This window comes from Cupressus sempervirens, chromosome 2 (genome assembly GCF_028749045.1).
Source record: "Cupressus sempervirens isolate cs-2001-9-10 chromosome 2, ASM2874904v1, whole genome shotgun sequence".
Classification (NCBI taxonomy): Eukaryota; Viridiplantae; Streptophyta; class Pinopsida; order Cupressales; family Cupressaceae; genus Cupressus; species Cupressus sempervirens.
Genome location: NC_143119.1, coordinates 463,295,265 through 463,305,029, shown reverse-complemented (window position 1 = coordinate 463,305,029; position 9,765 = coordinate 463,295,265). Strand labels below are relative to the sequence as shown.

Below are 9,765 nucleotides of genomic sequence, written 5' to 3'. Positions count from 1 at the left end.
ATTTTAACTAGAAAAAATAATGAAATCATGCATAGAGTCTATCATCTTTCTATGTACATCTTATAATGATAATTCTCTGCATAGGGTTCAAATTGAAGTATTCTATAAAATGTGTATTTCAATTTTTCCATCTTTCATATTTCTAATATTATATGGATAGTCTATGTGCTTATGAATATTTCAACATGCAAATAGAGAATACTATATCATTCCTCGATGAAAAATGGTTGTTAATGCAAATAATTTTTTTGTGCCTCTTCAATGGATTCTATAAATATTATTTGAAAAATAAAAAGTTCCTTTTTTTTTTATTGCATAGTGATATCTTTTTGGGCCCTCAACCAAAACAAAATATAAACTTAATGGGAGTTCCATCCTATAGCTTGGAAAATGATAGACTAACAATTCAAAGAATAAATTATAAGAAAAGGAGCCTAACATCCAAAAATAACCATTAACCAAAAAAAAATCATTGATAAGGCCCCATCCACCAAATGTAAACCAAAAGGACCACCCCATCCAATCATTTCATGCACTACTGCATCTTTACCAATTGAATAAAATCCAACCCTATTACCCTTACAAGGCTCATCAACTATAGGAAATGGTATTCTATTTACCTCCTCCCATGGTTTGACTTTTACTAGTGTCCCATAAAAAAAAATTGGCATGGTGAAAGTATTAAATGCCTCTAGATTCCCTTGAGAATATATTAACATAAGGATCTTCACCACTACTAAGATACTACCACATGGTCTAAGTAGCAAGAAAAGGGGACTTATGGGGCATAAAATCCAACTATTTCCTAAGTCTCAACTAAGATTCTAGATGCATGTTCTATAATACAAGGAAATGATCTTTCCACATCTATATTGCCTAAAATTCTATTGCCAAAATCACATCCTAAAAGTAATGCAAGAAAACTACATCAAAGGAAGATTAATGAATTTATTCATCCTGCTAACAATGCCAAAGCTTCCAATTAGAATAAAATCCTTTATGATGATTGTTGATTATGTTAAGAAAATCAAATTTGACCATTATTTTCTTGAGACCAAGGGAAGAGATTGATGAGATCTAAAAATTGAAGGGTAGTATACTATGATTACTGACTATGTGTGTATTGTATGGTCATTAATATTAATTTCAATGTTTGATTTGCATTAGAAACATGACTTATACTATCTAAATAGTGTCTTTTAAATGGACTAAATGATCAATGACCTATATATCCAAGTCCATTCCATATTTCATGAATGATCTTAATATATTTAAGGGACCATCATAGGTTCATTTTCAATGGAAGAACACACTAACTATGATTATGATAATGATAATGATAGTTTGAACAAAAAATGCCAAATTAGAGGGTATAAACAGTATAAGATCCTTTTCTTGCAAGCATAAATGATCAATTTTTTATATCAAAACCCTATCCAACTTTAGAAAACTATGGAAGACTCCAAATTCCTTTTATGATTTATGACTAATTTTTTTCATACACAAGGGTTTGAAGATAAAAGACTTCACCTCTCGAATTCCCACAATCCATAATTTTAAGTAATAAAACTAAAACATCCCTTGAATCCTTGAAAATGTGGAATCTTAAGTCCTATATAAAACTATAAAATTATGCAAGCATTTAGACCATATTTGTGTAGCAATGAAGCAACTAAAGATGGCAAAAAAATGGGATTTCACAACTCCAAAGATAGTGAAGGCAAGATATTAAAGCCTCTGTAATAGAAAACAATGCAAAATCAATCATCCAATTACAATATAATATTTATATAACAAATAGAAACCATTTTTAAAAAAATACATAATTGACAAGCAACACAACATAAAGGAACACTAGAGCTTTTCTTTAACAAAAACATCACTTTCTCTAGGATTATGTTGGGATAGCCCTCAACATTAACTACCTATAAATTATGGAAGCTCTTCCTAAAATTAAAAAGGTACATAAAAATTTTTTAATTATTTTTTATTAACTACCAAAATAATATTATCAATGTTATAAATTTAAAGCTCAATCCTTAAGATATGACATTCTCAAAACAAGAACATATGATATGCCCAATAGAAAAAAAGAAGAAGAAGAAAACCATATATCACTTATCTCAATTATCATAATTATTTGAGTATACAAGGAAATGTAGAATAGAGCTAAGGGAAGAATTATTAGTATTATATATATTTTCCCATGCTAGGTTACCCTTTATTCTTCCCCTTCTAACACATTGAATAATCTGAAAGGGGAAGAAAAGTGTAGATCCCAATCAGACATAGAAAACACTCTTTGATCTCTATAGGCATCCCACCTCCTAAATGAAATTTTAGGAATCATCTTTTTCATGGTGCAAACTCTATACCTTTTTCCTGTAGTAACCACAAGTATCTTTTGGATGTACTTGGGCTTGTTTATCAATGAGAATCCTCCTTGGTTTATATTTTGATAATGCTTTAAATATAACTCAAAATAAGCCCGCATTACCATCCTCTTCTTGGTTAGATGCTCATGTGGATCTATATTATAGAACAAGAAAAATCATGTCAGTAGTTTGTGAAAACTTGTCCTAACTACAAATCAACCTAGTATAGCTCTAGACAAAAACCCATTATAGTATTATGGCATCTAGCACAATAAAATATGAGCTTCCTAAGAGCATTCCAATTTCCATTTATGGTGTTATAACAAGCCCTAGTAAGATCAATAACCATTTTTGGTGTTTGTGGCAAACAAAACTCTTTCCAAAGTATCTACTTCACAAGATCTTCAAGCCATTTGCAAATACAAGATATGGAAAATAAAAGTTATTGGTGTTTTGATAAGTATACAAACAAGGGTTAGTCGAGAGATCTTTGGATGTCATATGTTTCAACAATTATCTAGAATTGTAAAGTTAACTTGCCTACATATTTGGCCTAGAAGGCCAGCTTGAGGGCCTTTTAAGATTAGGCTAGCAACTTGTGTTTCTTGATAAGGAAAATGATGCACTTCTCCTTGGAAATGACCTATGGGAGTGTGATATCTTGAAACTTGTTAATGCTAAGTTGAGATGCAATTGGTTAATGGAGTTGTGCTTTTCATCATTCTCAATTAGTCAAGCATTAATGCATACTAAAATTTGATCAATTTTCATCTACCAACTCTCAATTATTAATTTCCATCATCTAATTTAATTTAGATAAAGAGGTATTTCTAGGTGTACTGCAAGAAAAAGTTGGGATTCAAGACATTGTCTGCAATATTAGGAAGTATTAATGTCATCATTCTTAGAGTGACAACTAACACTAAAAATAGAAAAGTGTATTTAAAACCTAATTAAATCTACATTTTGCCTCTATTACAATTATTATAATGGTATAATGGATATATCCACTTAGTGGAGAATGTGAACTATGAATTTCTATAACATTTGACAGGCTCTATATGTTGTGCAAAGATGAAGATGGAATCATTTCATTCTTTATATTTAAACAAGTAACTTTTTTCTAAGCTATTGTAGCATGAATACACCTTTTATGTGGATGTGAGGAGATGATGGAAATCATAGCAAGGAAGGAAGGATTTATAATAGTTTAAGTAAATACAATTTAACACATTAAATTTCTCTCCAAACTCATTTTCTTAAATCTAAATAAAAAATTGAAATGTTGAGACTAATAATAGTAATAACATTGTCAAAAATGAATGTTCGATCAATATTATTGTTGGCTATACTTTGATAGGCCAAAACTTCTCACCTTTTCTCATTACAGTTTATGACCTGGGGGCTTTAGTTTTTAAATAATCCTCCTTGAGACACTTGTAAAATGTCAACAACAACACATGTCAAATACTCACAAAGTTACATGTCAACTACTCACAAAGTTGTTTTTTATAAATTCTAAATAATTCTAAACTATATCTTTAGATAGAACTACCTATACTTACCTACATCTTAGTAGAACTTGCACATTTACTCCTTTCTCCATTGGAACCCCCATTTTTAGCCCTCTTATAAGTCTTGGGAGTTATATATGGAGCACTTAGTCTCACCTTTTTATATTCTATTATAATGAGAAAATATGATAAATCTCTTGAAAAAATTTACAATGCCTCAAAAGCCAATGAGAAATAATGGTCATACATCCAAGCAACACCACTAGGAAACACCACTACTAAAGTACAAGAAACTCAAAGTTAAATCTATAGGAAAAGTACAAAGGAATGTAAGTTGAATAGATTTCCAAGGTTAAGTAAAGAAATGATTGATTACATAGTATAATGTTAATGTAAGAATTGCTATACCAGTTTACATAAATTATAAATTTTTCAAGCCAAAAAGTGGACATTATGCCAGTTTAGCATAACTATTTAGAGAGGAATAGTACAATCTACCAATTCATAAAAATAGTGCCCAATGGCTAATTTTATACTCATAGAAGCAAGATTTAAAACTTTGATGCTGGTAATTTGGGATTTGAAATTGAGTAAATATGTCTTCTCTTGGTAAAGAGTGACATCCTAAATAAATATTACATCTGTTAAATGTATTATGGCATAGTCTTGCCTTTTTAAAATAAAATGTCTCTATCTTACAACTCTTTAATTAGGACATATTCTTTTCACACACCTTGAGATTAGATACATGAATTTTAGCAGCAAAAAAAATCATGTGAATGTCATGTGATTCATGATAAATTATGCTAATGAAGTATCAATTTACATAGACTACTCTAGAAAGGGAAATTCATGGATGACAAATGATTAAGAATTCTTACTTGAAATTAAACTCTACAATCCATGTAGTAACTTGGGTTAGAATAATTGAGTCATATGTAGTTGATATTTGATCATTTAGAGTAACCTCTACCTATGTGAGTAGAGAACACACAATGTTAGTTAGTTGCAATAAATTATTATTCCTAGTTTCTATAGTTGGAAAATCTTCCTAATTTACCTTAGCTCCTATGTCAAAGGTTCAGGTTACTTTTGGTGCTATATCTTCTAGATTCAAAGGCATAAGTTAAAATTTATGCTTTGATTCTATAGGCTCACTCATATTTCCTTCTCAATCCTTTCCACATTAGTTTACTCCACTATTGATTAATTTAGAGACAATATTATCTCATTTAGAATAACGCTAGTTTGTTGAACTAGGATAGATCAAAATTGGTAGATTGCTAACTAGTCCTAGTGAGTCATCACTCCTAGTTTGTTTATTTAGAGAATTTACATTCCCAATTATATCATCTTTCAAAATGGAAAAAATTGATTGTATTTCTTCTACCTCTAGAATTCAAACTGCAAGACTAGATTTATTAAAATAATATGAGTTTGAGTCTTCCTCCTTTTGATATGAATATTATAAATCTCTAGTTGATTTAGTAGTCTCATTTAAGGTTTCCATTTGAACCCTTGTAGCAACTTATGACACAACTATTGAGTTATTTGTCAATGAAATTTTCCCAATTAGAGTAACTTCCATATCTATTCATCTAAGTTACTCTAATTGACATCCTTATTAAGTTTACAATATTCGTGTAGAGTTTCAATAATCCTATTGTGCTATCTATTTGATGTGTCCAAAATTCAGAGGTGGGGTACATTGACATGGAACAAGTTATTTAAGTTTTAAAATGGTTGGCATGGGTTACACCACTTGAAAAGATTTCACAAATGGAATCCAATCCAATTAGTAATTTACATTCCAAAAAAATAAGCCTCAAAGTACCAACAATGTAATATCTCTTATCTTGGACTATCATTATGAAGGAAATCAATTTCATCTCTAAATAAATTTGATTCTTCATATGGCATTATATTTTACTCTTCATAGTTGTTCTATGGAACCAATAATAGAAATAAAAACAAGTAAATTTTAACTAAGATAATGTGAATACACCTTTTATGTGGATGCCAACATTCTTTTCAAATTCTAAATACTGGTGGTGCTTTGCAATAGCTTTTGCTATCTTGGTTGTAGTTAGTGCTTAGTTTGCCTTCATCCATGTGTGCACCATCAATATTTATAGATGCTAATGAAAATTTCTCTTCATCTATTACAACTTCAATCATGTCTCCTCTTCAAAATATTTTGAGCTCTTTGTCGATAGAAGAAAGTTCTCATATTTGAATTTTCCTAGAACAACTGAAAACTAGCCTATAGTGCAGCAGCTTGCAAGAACCCTAACACTTGGTATTTCTAGAGAATTTTAGATTTCTTTAGGTTAATGGGTCCAAAAGTGGTTATCAAATAATTTAGTACTTAGAAAAATTTAGTCTTTGCAAGTCATATAACTAATGATGGACATCATTTTGGCTATGATACTTTAAGAGTATCCCACACCATGCCAAATTTATCATTAATAACTCATGTTCATTGAGTTGATTAGACATTATGTATCTATGAGGTAGTTCTAAGCTTTATACATGCTTTCTTTAGCATAGTTTTTGATGATATCATATTGGTGGTTCTATTGCACATTATAGATAGAAAATCTAGAAGATGGTGTTATCAATCGTCATCTTCCATATTACCCAAGTGAAGGAGCTACATATTCATCAGTATTGGAAGCTGCAAAGAAAATTTTGATGAAATTTGGAGCTTGCCACTACCTTATGGATGTTAAAAAGCCAAAAATTATCTTCCCATGTGATGGAATGATACAAGAAAGGATAGGTAAAACTAGGGCCAATGGCACACCTAGCTCTTCAAACCACCCTGCAAGTGTTAACACAGAGGAAATCTAACACATAGAATCAACAACCAGAGGAGGAAGAGCAAACACTTTCATTGATTCTTCAAATATTCAACATACATGCCTAACTATAAGGCCTTCTAGGTTACAGCTAGGTACAAATACATTCAAGATCTAAGATCAAGCTTCAAATTCACACTTTCTAGTTCTGCTCTCCAATCCTCTCTTAAAATTGTCCTAGCTCTAAGCCTAAACACTTTATTTATAATAGCCAAAATGGCTTATAGATCATTCTAGAATATAAAAAATCCACAAGTCAGCTCTTAGAAAATATTAAATGAAAATATACTTAACATTAAATTCTTGAAGAGCCACAAGTCAGCTTGCATCATCAATTAAATGTCCAAAAATTGATCCCTGAGAAAAATTGTGATATCTCCTAGCTCCGATTGAATTAGAAAATTTTCTTTCAATTATGGGTAATATTTTAGGTCCTATACAACCCCTTAAGTTCACAATGGTTGATTCATAAAGAAACAGTGCACACCCAACCAAGAAGTCAAGCACTAAAAATTATCGTGTAGAACTACTAGAAATTGATACTCTGGAAGAATTTCCATATCTCTCGACTTACAAGGTGTTAGAAATTTTTCCTTGGATAATAGATATTAATCTAGGCCCTCTTCAATCCTTGAAGTGTAAAACCTCTCATTCATTATGGAAAATTAGTTACACAGTTTGTAACAAGCACCCAGAAACCACACAACACAATTTTAGCAGAATATAATTTTAATAGCAAGATAAAAACTAAAAACATGTAGGATAATAGTGGAACCTAGGATGCTCCTACTTCAGAAAAGAAAGGTTGGAGGAAATGATTCTCCTAAATTATTTAGATGTCACAACCTAATCTAAATCCAACTCAGATTGAGAAATCCATGAAGCATATTCCATAGGTCTATTCTTCCACTTCACTAGTTATTCATAATAATCCTTTCCTCTTGTGCTCTTACCAATTCTTTGATCCAATATCTATTCAAATTCTTCAATCTACTACTTAGAATAGTCCTCTAATACAATAACTACATCATTTGACTCATGATACTTTTATAAATCAGCAACATTGAATATAGGAGATATATCCATGTCATCAGGTAACTCAATTTCATAGGCATTTCTACTGTCAAACTTCTTCAAGATCTTACAAGGTCCAAACTTCTTCATCTTTAGATTACTATATGTTCCAACTAGAAATATTCCTTTCTTTAGATGAACCATCACCTCATTACCAACTTGAAAATCATGATGTCTTCTAGATTGATTAGCATTCTCCTTATACTTCTGATTACTTTTTTCTATCCTCAACTTCACGTTGTTATGCAAAGAATTCATAAAATCAACAAATTCTTCTTGTACAACACTTCCCTTTTCTTCACCAAAAATATCTCTTAAATTTGATACTCCTCTAGGCTTCATTCAAGCAATAATCTCAAAAGGTGTCTTCCCTATGCTCCTATTCACAACATTATTATATGTAAATTTAGCTTGTGCCAATACCATCTCCCAATTACTTGGCTTATTCTCAACTAAAAATCTTAGCAAATTACCCAAGCTTCTATTCCCAACCTCTGTCTATCCATCTATCTATAGATGGAATGTAGAACTAAAATTCAACTCAGTACCCATCTTCTTCTAGAAATTCTTCCAAAAATAACCAACAAACTTACTATCTCTGTTAGAAATAATACTTCTTGGTAATCCATGCAATCTCACAATCTATTTAAATAAAATTTCAGCAACATGTTTAGCATATGATTTCTTCTTACATAGTATGAAATGAACCATCTTAAAAAAATTTCCACAACAACAAATATAGAGTCATACCCCTTCACTATTTTAGGTAATCCAAGAACAAAATCCATAGTGATATCACTCCAAGGTTTCTCATGAATAGTAATAGGTGTATACAAACTAGTATTTTAACTCACTCCTTTTGCAACTTGAAAAACTCCACAACTCTTTATAAATTTTTGAACATCCTTATACAGTGGCCAATAATACTTCTCTTTCAGCAAACTCAATGTCTTATCAATTCCAAAATGTCTAGCCAATCCACCACTATATTTTTTCTTAATCAGATTCAACCTCATATAACTTCTAGGAATACACAACTAAATACCTTTGAATAACATATCTTCTTGAATGAAATACTCATCACACTTATGTGATTTGTTAAATTTTGTGATTTTCACTCTCTTCACACCTCAAAAAAATAGGATCAGCATCATACAACTCTTTCATTTCATCAAAACCAAGAAATTCAACCTTTATTTTAGTCAACAAATAATGTCTTCTACTCAATGCATCAAAAACTCTATTAGTAACTCCACTTTTATGCTTAATCACAAATGTAAAATTTTGCAAATACTCAACCCACTTCATATGTCTCTGATTCAATTTATGTTGACTTCCCAAGTATTGTAAAGATTTATGATTAGTATACAACACAAACTCCTTAGGAATCAAATAATGTCTCCACTTCTTCAAAGATTCAACAATATCATAAAATTCTTGATCATACTACATAGAACACTTCCTTTTAGCATCATTCAACTTTTCACTAATGAAAGTAATAGGTTTACCTTCTTGACTTAATACAACTCCTATTGCATTATCACTTGCATCACATTCAACTTGAAATACTTTGTTTAATTAGGCAAAGCCAATACAAGTAATTCAACAACCTTTTGTTTTAAAGTCACAAAATTCTTATTAGCTCCATGTGTCCACTTGAGTTCCTTTTTATCTCATCTCATTGTCTAAGTCATAGCATTACAAACAACAATGAAATTCTTTATAAAGATTTTGTAAAAACTAGCCAATCCATGAAATGATCTTACCTCACCCACATTCTCAGGTGTAGGCCATTCCAAAATTTCTTTAACCTTCTTAGAATCCATCTTTAATCCATTAGCTAAAATCACAAATCCCAAGCACACAATCTATTCTTGCATAAAAAAACACTTTTTCAAATTGATCAACTTCTTTTCCTCTTTCAACCTTTGCAATACTTGT

At 30.7% G+C, this 9,765-nt stretch overlaps 1 pseudogene; it reads right to left on the bottom strand.

Moving 5' to 3' along the window:
- Positions 1–2,235: 2,235 nt before the first annotated feature.
- On the bottom strand, positions 2,236–2,811 carry LOC149573050 (EID1-like F-box protein 1 pseudogene; annotated as a pseudogene).
- Positions 2,812–9,765: the final 6,954 nt, after the last annotated feature.